This window comes from Piliocolobus tephrosceles, chromosome 5 (genome assembly GCF_002776525.5).
Source record: "Piliocolobus tephrosceles isolate RC106 chromosome 5, ASM277652v3, whole genome shotgun sequence".
Classification (NCBI taxonomy): domain Eukaryota; kingdom Metazoa; phylum Chordata; class Mammalia; order Primates; family Cercopithecidae; genus Piliocolobus; species Piliocolobus tephrosceles.
Window position 1 is genome coordinate 146,349,457 of NC_045438.1, and position 24,598 is coordinate 146,374,054.

At 37.7% G+C, this 24,598-nt stretch overlaps 1 long non-coding RNA gene across 1 annotated transcript in view; it reads left to right on the forward strand.

Annotated features, from left to right (window-relative positions):
* LOC113225135 overlaps positions 1–24,598 on the forward strand; it is a 37,167-nt gene that overhangs the window by 5,461 nt on the left and 7,108 nt on the right. The window contains exon 2 of the long non-coding RNA XR_003309769.1: positions 16,154–16,218. This is a non-coding gene — a long non-coding RNA (uncharacterized LOC113225135). The remainder of the gene's footprint in view (positions 1–16,153; positions 16,219–24,598) is intronic.

Here is a 24,598-nt window from a genome sequence, read left to right on the forward strand (position 1 = left end):
TAGCTAAGCCTAAGCTTATACCTAAGCTTGAGTCCTAGATACTCACTTAGACAATATATGTCATAGTATTTGTTTCATCCTTTGCCATTCATTAAAACACCAAAGGAGCAATCATCCTCACTCATTGCATCAATCATTTATTTATTAGGTATTTATTTTCTGCTCACACATGAGGCTAACTTCTCTAGTTATAAGGTTCAACATAGACCAATGAGGTTTTGGTGGGATTCGTGGGCAAACAAAAAAGGGAATATAAGCAGTTGATTGTTGTGGGCCACCGAGCGCAGGTGACTCTTGTGTTGGATAGTTTCCCTGACTGTTCTGTCTGACACCTAATGTTACTTAGTCCTTACAACTTTGGGGAAGAGCTGGTGCCCTTATTATCAGATGCTTGGGGATGATCAGCTCTCCTGATATCACAGAGAAGCTACATCTCTTCCAAACCGTCTCAACACTTTTATAATATTTAAAGATCTATCAATAAGTCAGAATGTGCCTTTTGTGAAGTCGTAAAAGCATAATGTAACCCAGTGATTTTTGACATCGCTATTAAAATGGGTAATAGTATCTCAACCAGAATACCTGAAGCGCCCGAACTGTATACTGCCTGAGACCTTATCTGATTCCCTCAGCCTGATGCCTCCAGGGTTTCATTTTTACCAGGCTCCTGTCTTGTTGGAGCAGTCATCACCTGGTGGTATTCTCTAGTCTGTTTCCCCACGAGTCTCTAACCCATTCTTCATCTATGTGCCAGGGACACAGAAGATGTTTCACAGACATTAGTTGATTAACAAATGAATGAATGAGTGAATTGATGAGTATCCAGAAGACAGATGTTAGAGAAGAATAATGAAGTCTTCTATCTGTGAATGTATCAATGGCATAGGGCAGGGATCAACAAAGTTTTTCTATAAAGGGCCAGATAGTAAATACTTTAGGCTTTGTGGACTGTATGGTTTCTATAGCAACTACTGAACTTGGCTGGTGTAGCTAAAAAGCAGCCATAGACAATAGTAAATGAGTGAGTATGGCTGTGTTCCAATCAAACTTTGTTTACAAAAAGAGGCAAGGGGCTGGATTTTGCCTGTAGGTTATAGACCCCGAGTATAATCATTCATTACCTTTGATATTTTGAGGGTGTGATTTACACCTATAGGTTTACTGAAGATCAGTGTATTAAAAAAGGAGGAAGATTTCAAACAATTCAATAAAAATTAAGAAAAAGTGTTGGATAAATATTATTTGTGATGAGAACTCAGCGCTAATCAACCACATTTTCTTCTCTCACTGATGACACAGATGGAACAATTTATTTTAAAACTCAAAGATGAAAGCACGGATTGTTACTCTTTCTTAAGATATAATGGTATTTTGTTGCTCAATATGTAAAAAGGAAGAATGGAAAATTTTTACCTTCAGAATTATTTTTTTTAGTGTTGGTTGCCCAGTGGTAAAGAGGAAGTCCAGCCTCTTTTGTTTGAAGAAGGGCACAAAATGTAAAACGTGTGAAATGGTAACTCTGGAAACACGGCCACTGTGCCTCATGTTATCTTTTCCATATTATTTTAAACAGTGTAAATACTGTGCTATTGCAATAAACTAAGTCAGATCTTTCCTTTGTCCTGTCTCTCCAGTCCCTTCTGCAACTGTAGTAGTTAATCTGCAGCTGTAGAGGTTCTGGACAAACCCTTTTCCTCCTTTCTCTCGCTCTACTTCAGCCCTTTCCTTGCCTTTCTCCTTTGTTGTAGGGCAGCTGGTGTTGGCCTTATATGTTGGTGAATGGTGTTGGAGGCAGTAAACCAGGACGGATCGTGCTCTAAAAACCACGGGCCTGGGAATTAGGCAACCTTGTGTGTACATCTCACTCCTGTGTCCACCAGCTGTGGGACTGGGGATACTTCAGTGAACTTCCCTAAACTTGAACTTCCTCATTCATAAACTAAGGGTGATGATAATACTTACTGTGCAGAGGCTTTGTGAGGGTGAGTTGAGATTATGAACATAAAGCCCTCCTAGAACTTTCTAAATGTGCAGCATAATTTCACTGTGGTGCTGTGACTCCTACTACCGCTCTTGTTTTTATAATTGGGAGTTGTCCTGCCATCAAAGAAGTGTACAATAGGCTTTGAGATCTTGGTGGCATCCTTAGGGGTAATTCTCCTTAATGAGAGGCATCGCCAAGAGCATTTATTTTGGGGAGTCGGGTATCAGAAGTCCTGAAGCCAAGAGCAGAGCAGATACAGGAACTTAGAATAAGTCTTGAGGTATCCAGTATATTTCAAGGAATTGTGTTCTTGCTGTTTCACCTCTAATTTTGTTGTTGTTGTTGTTGGCTTGGTGTGTTTTAGCATATTCTTTTAGGATTGTCCTAGAGTCACAGTTTGTTTCTTGTCTGTTTTTAGAGTAAGACCAAAGACGGAGAGAGCAAAAAGGACTGCCCCTCTACCCTAAGGCTGTGATTTCCTTATTTTAAAACTGTGCTCCAGGCTGATCTTCTCCAGAAAATTTGTCCTGATTAACTGACTTGGGAGCAACACATGCTCACAAACATTTGTCAGTCTTCAGCTGACTTTGTGTCCAATGACTTTTTAAAAGCACATTTGTTCATCATCACCTGACTAACTTTTCTATCACTTCCAGGCCTCTTATGTTCCCCCTGAAGTTTTATGGCCCCAAAATGTGGCCGAGGTTGTCCTCTTATGTAAGTGCCCGTGAGCTCACAAAGCAAAGCACTTACTAAACTGTTATTTTTGCTTTTTACCTCTCTAATCACCTCCATTAGACTGCAGATGCCAAAGGGCTTACCTTAATGTGATATTCCCAGCAACTAGAAGAGCCATAGGCACATTCCAAGTGCTCAATAGATATTTGTATAGGAAATGACTGTCGGAGGCATTTTCATTCTGCATATTCTAATCATTTATATTAAATAAGTCACTTGGAATATTGCTGAACTATTAGTAGTAACTACTACTAAATTGATGGTGAAATTAATGAGTTAATCTATCCCAGTATTTGTAGAATATCACTTAAAAATAAAGGGTTCTATCCACACAATTTTGGAATTAGTAAATGCGAAAATACATACACTATTGCGACTCCTTCTCAGATTGGACCCAACTAATTGTACGTTTTTGTTTAGACAGCATGCAGCATAGAGACGAAGAACAGAAACCAATTTTCTTTTAAAGCAGCAAGAATAAGAATTATTCCAAAGCAAGAATGATCATTCTTCTTTTGTGGAGATTTCATAAAACATGTATCTTATTCTGTGAGTGAGACATGTTCTTAGTTCTAACAAACCATTGAGAAGCTTATTAAATGAAAGGTGTTCAGGAATCATCAATTGAACATGACGTTTGATATTTTAGCTTGTCTTTATATTTTTCTTAATAAAAAAAATCCTTTAGTTCTCTAACAGAAATGTTAGAAAAATGTTACTTTGATGCTTTTAAGGACCCTTTCCTAACCCACAAGGCTAAGTATATTAATAACAGAGAGGTGTAAGGCAGGAGGGGTGGGAGTGTAATTGAACGTGTCTGGTCTTCCTGGGGTTTTTTCCTTGTGGCTGCTAGTGGTTACAAATGGCCACGTACCCCAGGGGAAGTGAATGCAACAGCATGGGAGTGAGAGCGTTTTTGTGTTCTCTGCCAATTATTAGGTGTGATTGAATATTTTGAAAGAAGCCAGTACATAAAAATGGACATTTGGCTAGTGCCCGATAGAAGTGATTTTTTTTCCGCCTGTTTTCTTTTCAAATGTGTTTGATATTCTGACTTCAGACTCTGCCTACCCCTCTTGTTATCAGAGGTAGACATCAGTCTTACAAAGGACACTTGATAGATATGGGGTGGACGACATTGGGTTTACAATGTTTTTTCCTTCTCTAGCTACCATATGTCTGTGTTTTCCCTTGTTCCATAGGGAAGCCTTTGCTTCATCTTTTTTTTCCAGGACTGTAGTAATCAAAGTCTATACCACAAAGGCTCTTGGATTTAGGTTTTTAGTTGTAAGAATGAGGAATGCCAATATTGTTTCCCAAGAATGACCACTGATAATTTTATGGTATTTTCAGAATAAAAGGCATAACAGAATTTGTAATTGTTGTAATTTTAAGGAAATCTCTTTATACTTCTTTATTGGAAGAAATCTTCTATCGAATTTTGCAGAAAACACAATAGTAGTGGGAGCACTATTTGGTGATCGTTAATCTTCACTAGGATTTGAGAACTCTTAATTAAAGAATTATGGAAGGCCTGGGAATTTTTTGGCAACACATATAAATACCAAAAGAGTCTTCTAGCAAAATATTAATCACATAGAGCCAATTCAGATAATGGCCAGCAAACAGAATTTGAACATTGCATCCCTCCTTTTGATCAATTCTCCATGTTGCTAATTGTTAGAAATCAGGGGCAGAGGGCTTGTCTTCATTCTGGAGTCCTGTTTAGAGTTTTGAGGAATCACTTTAGCATAAAGGATGGCACTGTATTGTCAGGAATTTATATTTCCAGGATTCTCTTTAGAATCAATGTGCCAATTTTTGCCTTCTTAGTCACGTGTACAGTAGCAAGGTAAACATGGATTATGGTCTATATGTTTGTGCAGCTGCTTTTGGGGGGATCAGTTTTTAATTATTAGAAGGATGACATGATGTATCATATACTCAGTACTTAAAGGAGCATTTAGTTTAATTTTCTTTAGATCTATCCATCAAACTATAAGATCCATGGGGACAAATCTGTCAGTTTAGCTCATCATTATACGATGCCTGGCCCAGCAAAAATGCCATATATACATCTATTGAATGAATTGGAAGTAAGTGGGAGTAGTGTTAAGATATTTTAAACCAAAATTTTCAATATAAACCAGTAGCTTTCTGTTCAAAATGTAAAAATAAAAAATGTCTATCCATGCAATATAGTTTTATTACGAATTTCTCACTTTTATTTGTGTGAAATAAAATTTTCTGAAGAGAAGTATAATTTTAACCATGCTATTGCTTTTGATTATGCTTACTGTTGTAGGATGGTTGCTTATAGAGAAACACTGTTATGGCAGTGATTACTTGAGATTTAACATTTTTCTTCTTTATAAAATCATTCAGTATTTTTTGATTAATTTTTAGAAGTATCCATAAAGAGAGCAGGTGGCACCATTTTTTTCCCTCTGAGTAGAAGACTGACTTAGAAAGGTTATTATGATATAATCATTTGTCTAGCAGGAATTAGAATAAGTATCTTAGAATGGAAGGGACCTTATAAATAATCTAATCCTCCCACTGCCAGTCATTTTGCAGATAAGGAGATTGGGTCATGGAGCGGTTAAGAGATTTGCCCAAGGTCACACAGCTAGTTCTCATCAGAGCTAGAACTATAGCTCACTTTTTTTCCTTGATTCCAATGTTCTGCCCCGCTATATCTTAGGCCTCATTTCTGTAGTTCAGAAGTGGTCTACATTTCTTATATTTTAGAAGTTATTTGAGCTTGTTCATCACCTAAGAAATGTATCACTGAGAGCTTGCATAGGGAAAATACGAGGAAATACTAATTCCATGCCATAGAAAGTAGCCATAGAAATACTAATGCCATGCCATAGAAAGTACATACATATACAGTAACTTTGGGAGGCCGAGACAGGTGGATCACGAGGTCAGGAGATCGAGACCATCCTGGCTAACCCGGTGAAACCCCATCTCTACTAAAACATACAAAAAACTAGCCAGGCGTGGTGCCGGGCGCCTGTAGTCTCAGCTACTTGGGAGGCTGAGGCAGGAGAATGGCGTAAACCCGGGAGGCGGAGCTTGCAGTGAGCTGAGATCCGGCCACTGCACTCCAGACTGGGCGACAGAGCCAGACTCTGTCTCAAAAAAAAAAAAAAAGAAAGTACATATACAGTAGCCTCCAGTACCATATTTTAGTGTGGTAAAATTCAACATACTGCATCAGAAAGTTGATAGACTGCAAACTCGAATTGTGGATTACCAACCTGGCTCTGCTGCTAACTAGCTGTTTGAGCTTAGCTGGATCATTTATCTCTCTAGACAGTGAGAGAATAGCACTTTGATAGTTGCTTGAGGTTGCCTCTAGTTCTGTTGCTCCAACAGTCTATCATTGCCCAGAAAAAGTGATCCTATATTTTTGAATCTGTGCCCAAAATATCTCTTTATTAAATCATGGTCTGTGAACTAGCATGAATGAACAGAAGTCTGTTTCTGGGTGGACTGAAGACATGACAGTTGAAATCATATCATAAGAAACTCTTGCCCTGCTATTGTTTCCCATATTCAAGGAAAAAGGAAAAAAAGTACTAGATGGTATGCTGTCCAGTATAGTAACCACTAGCCTTATATGGCTATAGAGTACTTGAAATGTGGCTAGTACAAATTAAGATGTGCTATAAGAAAATACAGTCTGGATTTTGAAAATGTAAAATGAAAAGAGAATGGCAAAATATGTATTTCATTGATTTTAATGCTTATGACAAAGTAAATGATAATATTTTTGATGTGTTGGGTTAAAATAATATTTTGGATGTGTTGGGTTAAAATATGTTATTAGAATTAATTTTTCATTTTACTTTTTAACAAAGTGGCTCCTAGACAATTTAAAATTAAATATGTAGCTCACATGATATATCTAGCGGACAGCTTACATCTGTACTACAGCTTGACTCCTTTTTAATTTGGAGAATAACTCTTTGTGACTTAGAAGCCTTGTGAATACCATGGTGTGTTGAGAACACTGAGAATGTGCTGGAGAATACAGGAATGACATATGACTATGAAATCATTGAGAGGGGTAAGATTCTCATGCTTGAGGTAGGGGTTTCCTTCTGGAAGCTGCTAGCTATGCTCCCACATTTATATTTTAATGTTAATGAGCTTACTTGGAATGCTTACAAGTAACCCAGAGATGGGTACAGTCAGCTACCAATTCACAATCAATCAACTGATTGAAATCAATTTCCAAGGTCCCTCTAATCTCTGCAGTGCCAAATGTCTTGCCTTTTAAAGGATTTTTCCTTTTCTAATGCAGTTCACTGGCTTAAAGTAGATTTGGTCTGAAGTTCTTACAATGCCAAAAGACACAATTACCCACAGGATTGATGATGATAGGAAAATTACAGAATTTCAGGTAGAATAGATGGAATAGACACCCTAAAGGATCATAAAGGAGTTATTATAACTTTGACAGTAATACAAAACATTTGAGCAATAACGATTGTAAACCTGTGGGATAACCACCACCATCATAACAAGCTATAGGGCTCTTTGAAAATAGCATTGAATTTAAGTCTTGAAAGAATGAATAGAGCACTGAACTGATTATGTTGTTTAGTGTGTGTCAGTATTGCCTTAAACTAAGAAAGTGTAACTGTTTATTGAACGTAGTAATATTTAGACTTCTATATCTTAGAGATTTTCTCTATATGGCTGAAAGCTCTATGCAGCCTTAGAGTTCAAAGGGGCATTTTTAGTGATGGAAAAATAGAGATTCAAACATAGGAAGTCATTCAGTGGTGCCATACCTGGGGCCCACGTCTGTTTATTTCAAGTCAAATACTGTTTCCATGTTGCTGTGGGAATACACTTCTGTAAATTTACCATTTTTTTTTAACATTAACTTTTAAAAGCACTGAATTCCAAGATTATAAGATCACATCACTAAAACACAAGTTTTCCAGCTTTATAAATTTTCTTGATGACTTGTTTCTTAAATTACAGAATAAAATGCAGCAAGACCTATTCAGAACCCCCAATCCTCTATGAAAGCTACTTATTTATAAACAAATTAAGCAGGAAAATAAAAAAAAATAAGCAGGAAAATAAAAAAAATTAAAAATATTGAGAAACAAATACTCTTTGAAAACACTAAAGGAACTATCTTGTTTGCTGGCTAGAAGAAAGGAACACTTTTGTTGACCAACTAATAGTGACTCTTGAGGTCAGGACCTCCTGAAACTAAAACAAGTATCAAAGGAAAAGGAAAGAAGGATTTGCTTTACATAATGGCTAAGTAGGCTCCTAGGGACTGACACCTCTGCAAGAAAACAACCATGAATTCTGGATATAATACAAAAAACAGCCACTGACAACACTGTAGAAGAAGCACAAGTAGGCTGAGTCTATTAGATGAGTATCTTCTTGGAGGACAGGAATCAGGTAGAATTACTGCTTTTTCAGGACTTTAACTCTTTAGACATGGCATGCAGGATAAGAGAGTGCTGCCGAAGAAATCTACAGTCCTTCAAGACAGGAAAACTGAATCTGGGGAGACCTCAGCCACAAGAGAGGAAAAGAGTTACACATGGGATTCCCATATTCATTCTGTCTCCAACATAGGTAGCTTACCCATGATTCATATATACATGGAACAGATTCAAAGTTTCCGGTTAAAGATAAAATATCTGAATTGGGACCAGAGTTGTCATCCAGAAATCGAATTTACAGTTATGAAGTGAAACAAGATAATTTTGTAGTAAATTAAAGGGAACAATACTCATAGGAGGAAAACTAACATAATCCAGAGTCTCTACATCTTGATATTAATAATGTCTAGGATCCAATCCAAAATTACGTGACACACAAATCGTTAGGACAATGGTGTATATTCTCATGAGGAAAGAACATTAACTGATATCAACACCAAGATGGCTCAGGCATTGGAAGTAACGGACAAGATTTAAGACAGCTATCATGACCATACTCTGTGCAGTAAATACACCGTGCTTATAGTGAATTAAGAGATAGAAATCTCTGCCAAAAAAACAAAAGATAAAGAACCAATGGGCCAGGCACTGTGGCTCATCTCTGTAATCCCAGCACTTTGGGAGGCTGAGGTGGGCGGATCACGAGGTCGGGAGATCGAAACCATTCTGGCCAACATGGTGAAACCCCGTTTTTACTAAAATACAAAAACTTAGTTGGGCATAGTGGTGCATGCCTGTAGTCCCAGCTACTTGGGAGGCTGAGGCAGGAGAATCGCTTGAACCTGGGAGGTGAAGATTGCAGTGAGCTAAGATTGCACCATCGCACTCCAGCCTGGCAACAGAGTGAGACTCTGTAAAAAACAAACAAGAAAACTAATGACAATTCTAGACCTAAAAAATGCAATATATGAAAAAGATTTAACTTGATGGACTAACAGCCAAATGGAGTTGACAAAAGCAAGAGTAAGTGAACTTTAATCAATAGTAATTATTTGATATAGAGAACAGAGAGAAAAAACAGGTTGAAATAAAAATGAACTGCGCTGCAGAGATCTGTTTCAGCAGGGGTCCCTAACCTCTGGGAAATGGTTCGGTACCTGTCTGTGGCCTATTAGGAACTGGGTCACACAGCAGGAGGTGAGCAGCAGATGAGCGAGCATTACCACCTGAACTCCACCTCCTGTCAGCTCAGCGGTGGCATTAGATTCTCATAGGAGCACGAACTGTATTGTGAACTGTACATATGAAGGATCTAGTTTGCATACTCCTTATGAGAATCTAATGCCTGATGATCTGAGGTGGAAAAGTTTCATCCTGAAACCATCCCCCACAACCCTCCTGTTCTGTGGGAAAATTGTCTTTCATGAAACCAGTTCCTTGTGCCAAAAAGTTGGGGACTGCTGTGTTAGAGAATATTAAGTGGTTACATTTATTACATGTACTTGGAGTCTCAGAAATAGAAAAGTGAAATGATGAAACAGAAAAAATAAGTAATAGCCAATATTTTCCCAAATTTGATAAAAAACATAAATTTACGGGTTCAAGTTGACACCAGTTACCAAGCAGAATAAACAGAAAGGCACACAAAAAAACCATAGTTAAAGCAGTAAAAGTCAAAGCAAAAATCTTATAAACATTGAAAGAATAATAATGTGATTAGCACCTGGCTTTTCCTCAGAGACACTGAAGACAGAAAAGTATGGAACATTTTTATAATGCTGGAAAAAACCCTGTCAACCAAAGAGTCTATATCCAGCAACAATATCCTTAAGAATAAGTATTTTCTAGACTATCACTGTACAATACGATTGGACAATAATGGAAATATCTGTGTCTGTGGCTATCTAGTAGAGTAGCCACCAGCCACATCTAGCTATTGAATGCTTGAAATGTGGCTAGTGGTTTTGAGAAACTAAGTTTTTATTTAACATAGTTCAATTTAAATAGCCACATGTGGCTAGTGGCTACCATATTAGAACAACTCTAGAATACATAAACTTGAAACATTGAAACACGAAGATAATAATTAAATGATTCTTAGCAGCCAAAGAACATAAAGGTATTGCCGTTAAGACTGTCACAATTAAAAACTAATATTTAACATGGTAAGTTTCATATGAATAAATGATTTATCCATAATCATTATCCAGCTATTCTCATTACTGGAATGGTACTAGGTAAATTAGTATTGACTAAAGTCAGTGTTATAAAATTAAGAAAGCTTTTGGATAAGAATATTTAAGAAATAATTTTGATTGAACAGCTAGTATAAATAGTTCAAAAGAATGTTTATCATTAAGTCTTTATATAAATTTTTATTTAATATATATGTTTACTATAGCACAAAGAAATACATTTAAGCAATGTGATGTCTCTCAAGTAGAAAGGGGAAGGCTTCCTTTGCTCTATCTCTGCTCCCTACTCCAGAGGTGATCACTGTGAACAGTTTGGTGTGTATCTTTCCAGACTCTTTTCTATGCACATCTGTATACACGCACATCTGTATACATGCACATCTATGTGCTCCTGCTTACATGGGAGCTTTAATTTTTTTTTTTTTTTATTTCCATAGGTTATTGGGGGACAGGTGGTGTTTGGTTACATAAGTAAGTTCTTTAGTGGTGATTTGTGAGATTTTGGTGCACCCACCACCCAAGCAGTATACACTGCACACAGTTTGCAGTCTTTTTTCCCTCACCCACTTCCCACCCTTTCCCCCGAGTCCCCAAAGTCTGTTGTGTCATTCTTATGTCTTTGCATCTCATAGCTTAGCTCCCACTTATGAGTGAGAACATACAATGTTTGGTTTTTCATTCCTGAGTTACTTCACTTAGAATAATAGTCTCCAATCTCATCCAGGTTGCTACGAATACCATTAATTCATTCCTTTTTGTGGCTGAGTAGTATTCCATCATACACACACACACACACACACAGTCATATATATTGTCACATATATACACACATCATATACATACACACACACACACACACACACAAACACATATGTGTATATATATGCCGCAGTTTCTTTATCCACTCATTGATCGGTCGGCATTTGGGTTGGTTCCACATTTTCACAATTGTGAATTCTGCTGGTATAAACATGCAAGTATCTTTTTTGTATAATGACTTATTTTCCTCTGGGTAGATACCCAGTAGTGGGATTGCTGGATCAAATGGTAGTTCTCCTTTTAGTTCTGTAAGGACTCTCCACACTGTTTTGCATGGTAGTTGTACTAGTTTACATTCCCACCAGCATTGTAGAAGTGTTCCCTGTTCACCGCATCCACAGCCACATCTATTGTTTTTTGATGTTTTGATTATGGCCATTCTTGAAGGAGTCAGGTGCTATCGCATTGTGGTTTTGATTTGCATTTCCCTGATCATTAATGATGTTGAGAATTTTTTCATATGCTTGTTGACCATTTGTATATCTTCTTTTGATAATTGTCTATTCATGTCCTTAGCCCATATTTTGTTGGAATTGTTTGATTTTTTCTTGCTAATTGTTTGAGTTCATTGTAGATTCTGGATATTAGAACTTTGTCAGATGTATAGATTAGAAAACATTTTTAATTGACACATTATAATTGTATATATTTGTGGGGTACTGTGTGACATTTCAATACATGTATATAATGTGTAATGATCAAATCAGAGTAATTAGCATATCTATCACCTCAAACCTTTATTGTTTCTTTATGTTAGTAACATTCCAAATCTTTTAGCTGTTTGAAAAAATACAATAAATTATTGTTTACTATAGTTACCTAATGCTCTTTAGAACACGAGGACTTATTCTATCTAGCTGCAATTTTATGGACATTAACCAACCTCTTCCTTCTCCTCTCTAACTCTTCCCAGCTTCTAGTAAACACTGTTCTACTGTCTACGTCTATGAGATCAACTTTTTTAACTTCAACATATGAACAAGAACATGCAGTATTTATCTTTCGCTGCCTTATTTCACATAACACAGTGCCCCAGGCTCATCCACGTTGCCGTGAATGACAGGATTTCACTTCTCTTTTATAGCTAAATATTGTGTATACATTCCACATATTCTTTATCCATTCTTCTGTTGATGGACACTTAGTTTGATCTCGTATCTTGGCTATTGTGAATAGTGCTGCAATAAATACGAGAGTGGTGATATCTCTTCAACATACTGATTTCTTTTCCTTTGGATATATACACAGTAGTGAGATTCCGGAATCATACGGTAATTCTATTTTTAGCTTTTTGAGGAAAATCCCCATAATGTTTTCTTAAATAGCTGTACTAATTTATATTCTCTCCAACAGAGCATAAGAGTTTCCTTTTTCCCACATTCTTGCCAACCTTTGTTATTTTTTGTATTTTTTTTTTTTTTTTTTTGAGATGGAGTCTTGCTCTGTCGCCCAGGCTGGAGTGCAGTGGCGCGATCTCGGCTCACTGCAAGCTCGGCTTCCCAGGTTCACGCCATTCTCCCGCCTCAGCCTCCAGAGTAGCTGGGACTACAGGCGCCCGCCACCACGCCCGGCTAATTTCTTTTTTTTTTTTTGTATTTTTAGCAGAGATGGGGTTTCACTGTGTTAGCCAGGATGGTCTCAATCTCCTGACTTCGTGATCCGCCTGCCTCGGCCTCCCAAGGTGCTGGGATTACAGGCTTGGGTGACCGCGCCTGGCCTATTTTTTGTCTTTTTAATAATAACCCTTTTAACTGAGGTGAGATGTCTCATTGTGGTTTTGATTTGCATTTTCCTGATTTTTTTAAAAAAATATACTTGTGGCCATTTGCATGTCTTCTCTGGAGAAAGGTCTGTTCAGATCCTCTGCCCACTTTTAAATTGGATTATTTGTTTTTTTAGCTGTTGAGTTGTTTCAGTACCTTGTATATTCTGGATATTAACCTCTTGTCAGATGTATAGTTTGCAAATATTTTCTCCCATTCTGTAGGTTGTCTCTTTATTCTGTTATTTGTTTCCTTTGCTGTGCAGAAGTGCCTATTTTTGCTTTTGTTGTCTTTGCTTTTGAGGCCTTAGCTGTAAAGTATTTGCTCAGACCAATGTCCTGAAGTATTTCCCCTGTTTTCTTCTAACAGTTTCATAGTTTTAGGTCTTATATTGAAGTCTTTAATCCATTTTGTGTTGATTTTTGTATATAGGGAGAGATAGGGGTCTAATTTTATTTTGTTTACGGATATCCAGTTTTCCTAGAACCATTTATTGAAGAGGGTGTTCTTTCCTCAATTTATATTCTTGGTCCCTTTATTGAAAATCAGTTGTCTGTAAATACATGGATTTCTGGTCCCTTTTTTCTGTTCCACTGTTCTATGTGTCTATTTTTTTGTAAATACATGCTGTTTTGGTTACTAAAATTTTGTAGTATATTTTGAAGTCAGGTAGTATGAGGCCTCCAGTTTTGTTCTTTTTGCTCAAGATTGCTTTGGCTATTTGGGGTCTTTTGTGGTTCCATATGAATTTTAGGGTTGTTTTTTCTATTTCTGTGAAGAGTGTCATTGGTCTTATAATAGGGATTGCATGGAATCTATAGATCATTTTAGGTAGTATAGTCAATTTCATAATATTTTTCCAATCCATGAATCTGAGCTATCTTTCCATTTATTTGTGATAAATTTCCTTCATCAACATTTTATGGTTCTCATTGTAGAGGTCTCTCATATTGTTGGTTATATATATTCCTAGATATTATATTTTAAAATTTTTATAGCTATTGTAACTGGAATTGCTTTATTGATTTATTTCAGCTGGTTAGTTGTTGATGTATAGGAACACTATTGATTCTTTTGTATGTTGATTTTGTATCCTGCAACTTCAGCAAATTCGCTTATCAGTTCTAAAAATTCCAGTAGAGTCTTTAGGTTTTTCTCTATATAAAATTAGAGAAACTGTAAACAGGGACAATTTGACTTCCTCTTTTCCAATTTGGATGCCTTTTATTTTTTTCTCTTGCCTAACTGCTTTGGCTTGAACTTCTGGTACTACATTGAATAAAAGTGGCAAAAGTGGGTTTTGTTTCAGTTCTTAGAAAGCTTTCAGCATTTTCCTGATTAGTATGAGGTTGGCTGTGACTTTGTTATATATTGTTTTTATGTTTAGGTTTGTTCCTTCTTTACCTAATTCGTTGATGGCTTTTATCATGAAGGAATGTTGAAATGTATCCATGGTTTCTCTACATCTATTGAAATGATCATATGATTTTTGTTCTCCACTCTATTGATGTGATATTTTGTGTTTATTTGGTTTGTGATATAATTTAGCTCTGTGTCCCCACCTAAATTTCATCTGGAATTGTAATACCTAGGTGTCAAGGGAGGGACCTGGTGGGAGGTGAATAGATCATGAAGGCAGTTTTGCCCATGCCGTTCTCATGATAGTGAGGGAGTTTTCCCAGGAGATCTCACGCTTTAAAGGTGTTTGGCAGTTCTCCCCACTTTCTCTCTCTTCTGCTGTCACGTAAGATGTGCCTTGCTTTCCTTTAACCTTCCGCTGTGATTGTAAGTTTCCTGAGGCCTTCCCAGCCACATAGAACTGAGTCAATTAAGCTTTTTTCTTCATAAATTACCCAGTTTCACGCAATACCTTTATAGCAGTGTGAGAATAGACTAATACAGAGAATTGGTACTGTGATAGTGGGGTACTGCTATAAAGATAAGCTGAAAATGTGGAGGCGACTTTGGAACTGTGCAGCAGGCAGAGGTTGGAACAGTTTGGAGGGCTCAGAAGAAGACAGGAAGATGTAGGAAAGTCTGGAACTTCCTAGAGACTTGTTGAATAGTTTTGACCAAAATGCTGATAGTGATATGGACAATGAAGTCCAGGATGAGGTAGTCTCAGATGAAGATGAAAAGCTTGTTGGGAACTGGAGTAAAAGCAACATATTCCTATGCATTAGCAAAGAGACTGGCAGCATTTTGCCCTGCCCTAGATATTTGTGGAACCTTTAACTTGAGAGAGATGGTCTGAAATTGGAACTTATGTTTGAAAGAGAAGGAGAGCATGAAAGTTTGGAAAATTTGCAGCCTAACCATGTAGTAGAAAAGAAAAACCAATCTCCTGGGAAGAAATTTAAGCTGGCTGCAGAAATTTGCATACACAATGAGGAGTCGAATGTTAATCATCAAGACAATGAGGAATATGTCTCCAGGGCATGTCAGAGGTCTTCACAGCAGCCCCTCCCATCACAGGCCCAGAGGCCTAAGAAGAAAACTTGTTTCCATGTGCTGGACCCAGGTCCTTGCTGCTTTGTGCAGTCTTGGAACTTTGTGCCCTGCATCCCAACAGTGGCTAAAAGGGGCCAACATACAGCTCAGGTCTTTGCTTCAGAGGGTGCAAGGCCCAAGCCTTTGTGGCTTCCAAGTGGTGTTGGACCTGTGGGTGCACAGAAGTCAAGAAGTGAGGTTTGGGAACCTCTGCCTAGATTTCAGATCATATATGGAAATATCTAGATGTCCAGGCGGAAATTTGCTGCAGGGTTGGAGCCCTCATGGAGAACCTCTGCTAGGGCAGTGTGAAAGGGAAATTTGGAATCAGAGCCTCCACACAGAGTCCCCACTGGGGCATTGCCTAGTGGAGCTGTGAAAAGAGGGCCACCATCCTCCATGGTTGAATGGTAGATCCACCAGCAGCTTGCACTCAACGCTTGCCTGTGAAAGCAGTCTTAGGGGCTGTACCCTACAGAGCCACAGGGGCAGAGCTGCCCAAGGCCTTGGGTGCCCCCTCGTTTTGTCAGTGTGCCCTGAATGTGAGAGATGGAGTCAAAGGAGAGTATTTTGGAGCTTTAAGATTTAATAACTGCCATGTTGGCTTCCAGACTTGCATGTGGCCTGTAGACCCTTTGTTTTGGCCAATTTGTCTTATTTGGAATGGAATCATTTACCCAATGCCTATACCCTCATTGTATCTTAGAAGTAACTAACTTGCTTTTGATTTTACAGGCTCACAGGCTGAAGGAATTTTCCTTGTCTTGGATGAGACTTTTGACTTGGACTTTTGGGTTAAGGTTAGTATAAGTTAAGATTTTGGGGGACTCTTGGGAAGGCATGATTGATTCTGCAATGGTAGAAGGACGTGAGATTTTGGAGGGGCCAGTTGCAGAATGGTATAGTTTGGCTCAGTTCGCCACTCAAATCTCATCTGGAGTTGTAATCCCTATATGTTGAGGGAGGGGCCTGGTGAGAGGTGATTGGATCATGGGGGTGGTTTCTGCCATTTTGTTCTCACAGCAGTGAGGTAGTTCTCAGAAGATCTGATGCTTTAAACGTGTTTGGCAGTTCCCCACCTCTCTCTCTCTCTTTCTCTTTCTCTCTCTCTCTCTTTCTTTTTCTCTCTCCCCCGCTGTCCCCCTCTCCCCCCGACCTCTCCTGCTGCCATGTAAGACATGCCTTGTTTGCCCTTTGCCTTCCACCATGATAGTAAGTTTCCTGAGGCTTCCACGGCCGTGCAGAACTGTGAGTCAATTAAACCTTTTTTTCATAGATTACCCAGTCTCAGATAGTATCTTTATAGCAGTGTGAGAACAGACTAATACATTGTGTGTATGCTGAACTGTGCTTGCATTCATGGGATAAATCTCACTTAATCATAGTGTATTATCTTTTTGATGTGCTGTTGAATTCAGTTTGCTAATATTTTGTTGAGAATTTTCACATCTCTGTTTATCAGGGATGTTGGCCTGTAGTTTGTTGTTGTTATATCCTTATCTGGTTTTGATATTAGGGTAATGCTGGTCTTACAGAATGAATTTGGAATAATTGCCTTCCCTTAGATTTTTTTTGGAGTAGTTTGATAAAAGTTGGTATTAGTTCTTTGAAAGTTTGGTAGAATTCAGCAGTGAAGCCGTCTGCCCCTAGGCTTTTCTTTGTTGGGAGATTTTTTTAAATTACTGACTCAATCTCATTTCTCATTATTGGTCTATTTAGGATTTCTGTTACTTTCTGATTCAATCTTGGTAGGTTGTATGTATCCAGGACTTTATCCATTTCCTCTGGGTTTTTCAATTTGTTTGGTATATAATTGTTCATAATAGTCCCTAATGGCCCTTTGAATTTCTGTGGTATCAGTTATAATGTCTTCTTTTTTGTTTCTGATTTATTTTTGTCTTTCTTTTTCTTAATCTAGCAAATGGTATATGCCAGTCAATTCATGCACTGCCATAAAGAAACACCTAAGGCTGGGTAATTTATAAAGAAAAGAGGTTTAATTGGGATATGGTTCTGCAGGATTTGCAGAAAGCATGGTGCTGGCATCTGATCAGCTTCTGGAGTGGCCTCAGGAAGCTTACAATCATGGTGGAATTTGAAGTGGGGAGCAAGAGAGAGATGGGGAGTTGCCACACACTTTTAAACAAGATTTCAGGAGAACCCATTCACTATGGTGAGAACAGTACCACGCTATGAAGGATATTCCCCCATGACCCAAACACTTCCCACCAGGTCCCACCTCCAACATTAGGCATTGCATTTCAACATGAGATGTGGGTGAAGAGAAATATCCAAACTATATCATGATGTGTTCAGTGTATTTTATTTTAATTAATTTAGAGACAGTGCCTCACTCTGTCACCCAGGCTGGAGTGCAGTGGTACAATCTTGGCTCACTGAAATCTCGGCCTCCTGGGTTCAAGCAATTCTCATGCCTCAGCCTCCCAAGTAGCTGGGATTACAGGTGTGTGACACTACACCCAGCTAATTTTTGTATCAATATTTTTAGTAGAGACAGGGTTTCACCATGTTGGCAAGGCTGGTCTCGAACTCCCAATCTCAGGTGATCCACCTGCCTCAGCCTCCCAAAGTTCTGGGATTATGGGTGTAAGCCACCTCGTCTGGCCTATTTACTTTATTTTTTACTTTTTTTAACTTTTATTTTAGGTTTGGTGCTACATGTAAAGGTTTGTTACATAGGTAAACTTGTGCCACAGGGGTTTGTTGTACAGATTATTTCATCACCATGTATTAAGCCCAGTACTGAATAGTTTTTGCTCCTCTTTTTTGCTCCTCTCCCTCCTTCCACCCTCTACCCTCAAGTAGACCCCAGTGTCTGGTGTTTCCTTCTTTGTGTTCATAAGTTCTCATCATTTAGCTCCCACTTATAAGTGAGAACATATGGTATTTGGTTTTCTGTTCCTGCATTAGTTTGCTAAGGATGATAGCCTCCAGCTCATCCATGTTCTTGCAAAATACATGCTCTCGTTCTTTTTTATGACTGCATAATTTTCCATGGTGTGTATGTACCACGTTTTCTCTATCCAATCTGTCACTTATGAGCATTTAGGTTGATTCTGTGTCTTTGCTATCATAAACATTGCTGGAGTGAACATTCACATGCATGTGTTCTTATGGTAGAATGATTTATATTCCTCTGGGCGTATACCCAGTAATGGGATTGCTGGGTCGAATGGTCATTCTACTTTTAGCTTTTTGAGGAATCATCATACTGCTTTCCAAAATGGTTGAACTAATGTACGCTCCCACCAACAGTGTATTGCGTTCCCTTTTCTCTGCAACCTCTCTGCCATCTATTTATTGACTTTTTAATACTAGCCATTCTGAGTGGTGTGATATCATATCTCATTGTGGTTTTGATTTGCATTTCTCTAATGATCAGTGATACTGAACTTTTTTTTTTCATGTTCTTTTTGGCCACATGTATGTTTTCTTTTGAAAATGTCTGTTCATGTCCTTTGCCCACTTTTTAATGGGGTTGTTTTTCTCTTGGAAATTTAAACTCTTTATAGATGCTGGATATTAGACTTGTCAGATACATAGTTTGCAAATATTTTCTCCCATTCTGTAGGTTGTCTGTTTACTCTATTGACAGTTTATTTGGCTGTGCAGAAGCTCCTAAGTTTAATTAGATCACATATGTAAATTTTTGCTTTTGTTGTGATTGCTTTTGGTGTCTTTGTCATAAAAATCTTTGCCTGTTTCTATGTCCAAGATGGTATTGCCTGGATTGTCTTCCAGGCACTTCAAAAAACCTGCTGTTTATTTTGTTGATCTTTTGTATTTTTTGTCTCTGTTTCATTTATTTCCACTTTTTTATTTTTTTCCTTCTACTAATTTTGGGCTTGGTTTGTTCTTGCTTTTCTCTTTCCCTCAGGTATATTGTTAGGTTGTTTATTTGAAAATTTTCTACTTTTTGATGTGGACACTTATTGCTATAAAGTTCTTTTTTAGTACTGCTTTTGCTGCATACCATAGGTTATAGTATATTGTTTCTATTTTCATTTGTTTCAAGAAATTTTTACATTTTACATTTCCTTCTTAATTTCTTCCTTGACCAATTGATCATTCAGGAAGATGTTATTTGAGTTCCATGTATTTTTATAGTTTCCAGAGTTCCTGTTGTCGAATTCTAGTTTTATTCCATTGTAGTCAGAAAAAATACTTGATATGAATTCAGTTTTTAAAATGTTGTTAACACTTGTTTTGTGACCTAGCATATCGTCTATCCTGGAGAATGTTCTATGTTCTGATGAGAAGAAGTTGTATTCTGCCTCTGTTTGATGAAATGTTCTGTAAATGTTTGTTAGGTCCAGTTGGGTATAGTGCAGTGTAAATCTGATATTTCTTTGCTGATTATCTATCTAGATGACATGTTTGCTGAGAGTAGGGTGTTGAAGACCCCAGCTATTATTGTATTGAGGTTTCTCTCTCTCTTAAGATCTAATAACATTTGACTTATATAACTGAGTGCTCTGGTTTTGGGTGCATGTGTACTTAGAATTATATCCCCTTGCTGAATTGATCCCTTTATCATTATATAAGGACCTTTCTTTTCTCTCTTGGCAGTTTTTTACTTAAAGTCTAATTTATCTGATACTAGTATAGCTACTGTTGCTTGTTTGGGTTTCCATTTGTTTGGATAATCTTTTTCTATTTCTTCACCCTCAGTCTGTAGTGTCTTTACAGGTGAGATGAGTTTCTTCTTGGCATCATATAGTTGCATCTTATTTATTCATTAATTCAGCCAGTCTACGTTTTTAAAATGGGGAATTTAATCCATTTCTATTCAAGGTTATTATTGATAGGCAAGGACTTACTGTTGTCATTTTGTTAGTTTTTTTTTGGGGGGGGGTGGTATATCCTTTGTTTCTTCTTTTATTGTTGATCTTTGCAGTTTTCTGTTTGTTTTTTTTGTAGTGATAGTATTTGATTCCTTTCTCTTTCTCATTTGCATATCTGTTCTACCAGTGAGTTTTATATTTTCATGTGTTTACATGATGGTAGTTTTTCTTTCACTTCCAGTTGAAATACTTCCTTAAGCATTTCTTGTAAGGCTGGTCTACTGGTGATGAATTTCTTGAGGTTTTGATTGTCCAGAAAGGCTCCTTTGTTTCTCAGTGATAACTTTGCTGGACATAGTATTCTTCTCTGACAGCTTGTTTTCTTTCAGCACTTTGAATATATCATCCCATTCTGTCCTGGTTTTTATGGTTTTCTGTCCTGGTCTGCTGAGAAATCTGCTATTAGTCTAATGGGGACTCCCCTATATATATGACTTGACACTCTTTTCTTGTTTTTAGAATTCTCTATCATTTACTTTTGATGGTTTGACTATAATATGCCTTGGAGAAGAACTTTTTGGGTTGAAACTTTGGGGAACTTTACAACATTGTGTATCTGGCTGTGCGTATCTCTCCCAAGACTTGGAAGCTTTTTAGCTATTATTTCATTGAATAAATTTTCTATGACTTTTCCCATCTCTTCCACCTCTGGAACTGCTGTAATGCAATCATTTGTTTGCTTAATGGTGTCCAATAAGTTTGACAGACTTTCTTCATTCTTTTCCATTCTTTTTTCTTGTCTGACTGGATTATTTCAAAAGGTATCTCCTCATGTTCAGAGATTCTTTCTTCTGCTTGATGTAATATGTTGTTGAAGCTTTCAATGACATATTTTTATTTATTAAATTCTTCAGCTCCAATATTTCTGTTTTTTTCATTTTTGATACCCATCTTTTGTTGAATTTCTCATTCAAATCATGAATTGTTTTTTCATTTTCATTGAATTGTCTTTTTTGTATTCCTTTGTCTCTGAGTTTTCTTAAAGTTATTATTTTGAATTTCTTTTCAGGCAATTAAAAATTTTCCTTCTGTTGAGGTCAGTTACTGGAGAATTACTGTGCTATGTAGTATTGTATTTCACTGCTTTTTCATGTTCTTGTCTCCCTTGCTTGATATCTGTGCATTTAGTGGAACATTTGCCTCTTCCAGTTTTGTAGTGTGGCTTTCATGGGAAAAAACTTTCTCCTGCAGATATGTCCTAGGGTGTCAGTTGGGTAGGGTGCATTGGCTTTTCTTTGGGTGGGTGCAGTAGTGTAGTCTTTGTACAGTTTCTTCAGCTATAGTCAATATCAGCAATGCCCCTGCATGCCTCAGTGGCTTAGGCTATAGAGATTTGTATGCCTATTCCACCTACTTGGGCTCTGCTCCTCTGCGGGTAGGGTGCTGGACTGGTCCAAGCTTTGGAGAAGTGAGGCGCTGGTAAATCAGTGGCTTGAGTCAGCTCAGGCTCTGCTCCTCACATTAAATCTTGAAAGATGTGAATTTCATTACCTCTTAGTTACATAATGCCATATACAAACTCTTTGTTGTTTTAAATCTAATCTCTGACGTGGTTATAAATGATTGCACTTTTCTACTGTTTCTAACTATAGCATAGCAGTGCTAAAACATCTGGGAAGGCAAAAGAAAGTTAGATAGGCTAGTAACACCAAAGTAATGCTGAAACCTGGAAGGAAAGAAAAATACATTACTTTCCTCTCCATTCTTCTTTGATCCCCTTTGAATATATGGCTTATTATAACAGCAAGATGTGTGACCTTGAGCTATTTATTTGTCTGGAGCCACAGCTTCTTTACTTATAAAATAAAATTAATGCCATTTACATCTCAGAAACTGTGAATATAAGATGAGAAATATGTTTATAAAATCTCATATAATGCTTGTCACACAGTAAGGTTTGGTAAAGCGAATCCTTCAACAGCGTTCCTCAGTTCTTTCTCTTGTGCTGAAAGTGGACTACCTTAGAAAAGACCATACAAGCAAAAATAGAATGACTTGGCTACAGAGCTGTTTCACTGTGTACGGATTACCAGCTTGTCTTAATCCAGTGAGATAGAACACTCCCCAACACAAGTGACATGAAGCCAGTGTACTACTTACAGACAGGACAACAGAAGCCTATGATTCATAAAAGCCTCAAGAAAGCTAGTATGGCAGATGGAGTTTCATCTGCATGTGCCCCCCATTTGCGCTGCAGTGGAGGATCCCAAGAAAGCATCCCACCCTGGGTTTTATACCCCAGCATAACATGATTCACTGTGCTAATGTGTTGAAGGACATATTGTTTCTATGAGGGATTACAACAGAGCCTAGACTGTTCAGGCTAGTTTCTCCCTATCTTAAGATGTTGCATTCTCAGCATATTCTATAGTTATTCTTGAGAACTATGAGTGAAAAAGGGGGGGTAACTGTGTCAGTCCAAAGATACCTGAAGAATTGTCCTGTGCTGACTAACAGCAGAAAAGTTTACAGTTGATCTAAAGTCAAGTGTTTCGCAATGTAGTTACAAACAAAATCATTAAGTGCCTATTTTGTGTTTGGCCCCATGGTAATACTAATAATGATTATGACAATAATAACAAAATGTATTAAGCAATCATTTTTACCTGTCATTCTTTGAAGCATTATCTCATTTACTTCTCCCAGAACCCAGTAAGGTAGTTAGCATTATTATCTCTAGTTTACAGATGAGGATATACTGAGTTTGCAGTGTTTAACTCATCCACAGTCACATTACTATTTGTGGTGGAGGGGTGATTTGAACCCAACCTATTTGACTGATTTTTTAACCAGATCGTTAAGAGAATAAACATCAGCCATCCAAAATCTCCCCATGTGATCTAGATGGGAAGTTTACAACTTGAAATAATTAGTCTCAAGAGATTTCAGAGAAGTGGTAGAAAACCAACATGGCCTTGGTCTTCTACCACTAAGGTTGTATTTTTAAAATAAATGAATAAGTAGGTCTTGACTTGCCATTTTATAGCTTTGGTCTTAGTTCAACAAGAAGGAGCAAGTAGGAAGACTTTTCATCGCGAACCCCCAACACAGTTGAAATCAGCATTAGCATAGAGCTTTAGAAATAAGATTCAGCATGCATCTTGCCGTGTGACCAATCCTGTTCTCCATCACAGAATTCTAGTTACTTGGTGAACCTGGGAGGCCACTCTCTGTCCCCATCCTGGACCCCCCCTATACTGCAGATCTTCCCTGACATGGGACCCTGGACCCTAAGGCTCAGAAGGGCTCAACCAGGACTTAACAGCAGTTTCCGAAGGGCCTTCACCCATCTTCCAAGTCTGACCAGACTGACAGGACCAGCAAGGGATGGGGCATGGAAAGATTAGAGATGTAGAATAAAGCAGTATCGTGGAGAGCCTTGAAAGCCAATTTAAAATCATTTTATCTTCTAATAGTAGGTCCTACCTTAGCGGCCTTTACGCTTTGGATCTTGACTCCTTAGTAGGTTGTGAAATTAGTGTATTGGGTCACAACCAACATACCTGTTTTAATGAACTAGGATAGAGGAAAATAGAAAATAGAAATGTGTCTTGCAGTTAATAAGGGTTTTTGTGAAACATTTGTTTTAGTTATATACAGTCAGTTCTTGTTATCTGTAGTAGTTCTATTCTATAAAGTCACCAACCCTGAATTAGTAATTACAAAGCCATTGCTCCCTGGGTAAATACAGGATTAGGTTCCTTTGTTCCTCTGGTCACAAAATTTTCATCAACAGATTAATACATACCCTTATTTTATGAGTGTTTCTGTATAAGGACACCTCATTTAATATATATGTTGATTCATTAACATTAAACTCTAGGCTAAAGCAGTATCACTCATACCTGAATGAAGCTTCTCGAACACATGTGTTTTTCTCCCTAAGGTACATCACAGCCTTCTTGTGCTGATGAACGCCAGTTACCACGTTAGCACTGTGCTTGGGGGCCATTTTAAACATGAAATCACCAATTTAAAAAAAGCACAAAAATGCAAAAAGTGTGACATTAAATAGGCCTTGAAAAGAACACTCGTTTACAGTTTGAGCTGAAGTAAGAAGACAGAGCACTTTTTTCAACCTCAGCTGGGAACACGTATGTCAGGTGCTTACATTTTCATCACTGTACACATGTCTGTGACTGACCACAAACATGCTTTGAGTATGGATTTGAGAGTTACAAATATATTTAGCAAGTAGGTGAATTTGCAAATATAGAATTTGTAAATAATGAGGATCAACTGTGTGTGCACGGACACACAAATATGTTTACCAGGTCTACGAGGTTATAATGTAAAATGTATTTCTCAAAAGAAA